Source organism: Populus euphratica, unplaced genomic scaffold, assembly GCF_000495115.2.
Source record: "Populus euphratica unplaced genomic scaffold, PopEup_1.0 scaffold317.1, whole genome shotgun sequence".
NCBI classification, from domain to species: Eukaryota; Viridiplantae; Streptophyta; class Magnoliopsida; order Malpighiales; family Salicaceae; genus Populus; species Populus euphratica.
Window position 1 is genome coordinate 562076 of NW_011499952.1, and position 2255 is coordinate 564330.

Here is a 2255-nt window from a genome sequence, read left to right on the forward strand (position 1 = left end):
TTTAGTTAATGAGTTATTGATACTTCAAGTACAAAATGATGACATAAAATCTTGATAAAAATGCACTTTTAAGTACTAATCAACATGCTTAGTATATTTAATGATATGGTTGAACATTTTCTTTAAATTTTTATGTATAAGTTTTCTATTTTTGACAGTTCATTTGATGATTGTCTGACTAACATAAAAAAGGTTTTGATCAGGTATGAAGAGAAGAATCTTGTACTGAATTGGAAAAAATATCACTTTATGTTAACAAATAACATTGTACTTGGTCACATTATTTCATCGAAAGGAATTGAGGTTGACAAATCTAAAATCGAGTAAATTGCTAACTTGCCAACATCAAAATCTATCAAAGATGTTAGATCATTCTTAGGACATGTTGGTTTTTATAAAAAGTTCGTCAAAGATTTTAGTGTAATATCTAAGCCCTTGAGTAACCTTCTAACAAAAAATAATATTTTTTAATATACTGAATATTGTGAAGAAACTTTGTTAAACTTAAAAACTTGCTTACTTTTACTCATGTCATTTAACCTGCTGATTGGTCGTTACCTTTTGAAATATTATGTGACGCTAGTGATTATGTTGTGGGTGTTGTCTTGGGATAAAGAAAAGATAAGAAACTCTATGTGATTTACTATACAAGTAAAACTTTAAATAATGCTCAAATGAATTACACCATCACCAAAAAAGAATTACTTGTAGTAATATTTGCATGTAAAAAATTAGGTCTTGTTTTGTTGGCTCACCTATTATTGTTTTTAGTGATCATGCAACATTGAAATATCTTCTTTCTAAGAAAGATTTTAAAGCTAGATTGGTGCGATGGATTTTATTATTTCAAGAATTTGCTGATTGGTCGTTACTTTTTGAAATATTATGTGACGCTAGTGATTATGTTGTGGGTGCTATCTTGGGATATAGAAAAGATAAGAAACTCTATGTGATTTACTATGAATCCTATCTCTACAATGCCTTGGTTTGCTAATATTATTAATTTTTTTATTTCAGGATAATTGTTAACTCATTGGAGTACCCACAAAAGAAAGTTCTTGAACAGAGTGAAGAACTTTATAATGATGACCCTTTTTTATTCAAATGTTATCATGATTAAATATTTTAAAGATGCATTTCTAATAATGACGTAAGTAGTTTCATTAAATTTTATCATTCTGATGAGTGTAGGGGTCATTTTTCATCAAGAAAAACAACTATAAAAATCTTTACAAAGTAGATTTTATTGGTCCACCATGTTTAAGGACTCACATGCATTCTACAAGACTTTTAAAAATTATCAAAAGTTATGATCTATTTCAAAACATCACATGATGCCTTCAAATTCTATTCTTATTATTGAGATCTTTGATTGTTGGGGTATAGATTTTATGGGTCCATTTCCTCCATCATTTGGTTTTTTGTACATTGATTAGTACTTAAAAGTGCATTTTTATCATGGTTTTATATCATCATTTTGCACTTGAAGTATCAATAACTCCTTAACCAAAGCATATTTTATAATAATATATCTAATAATATAAGATAACTTTAAATCGAGTCATAATAAATGATGATGGAACATATTTCTACAATAAGTCATTTGAGTATTTAATGAAAAAATATGGAATCACATATAAAGTTGTCATCCCTTATCATCCTCAGACAAGTAGACAAGTAGAGCTTGCTAATAGGGAGATCAAACAGATCTTGGAGAAAATAATGAATCTTAATAGGAAAGACTGGTCTTTAAAACTTAATGATGCACTTTGAGCTTATTGAACTACTTATGAAACATCATTAGGTATGTCATCTAATATACTAATCTATAGAAAACCTTGTTACTTGCTTATGGAAATTAAACATAAAGCTTATTGGGCTATTAAAACTTTCAATTCAAACCTTGATAATGCTAGTTAGTTGTAAAAATTACAAATAAATGATCTTGAGAAAATAAAAAATGATGCATATAAAAATTTAAGAATTTATAAAGTAAGAACCAAAGAGTTTCATGACAATAAAATACTAAGAAAAACATTCAATGCTGGTAAAAAATTATTGCTTTATAATTCTCGACTCCATTTATTTTCTAAAAAATTAAGATTAAGATGGAGCAGTCCTTTTATTGTGAAACATGTGTATTGGCACGACTAAAAGATTGATGTCTTTTCCCAAGTGCAGGAGTGTCGAAGTAATAAATAACCCGGCAAGACCGGGGTCGAACCACAGGGAGGTTAATTATACAAATTATAAAC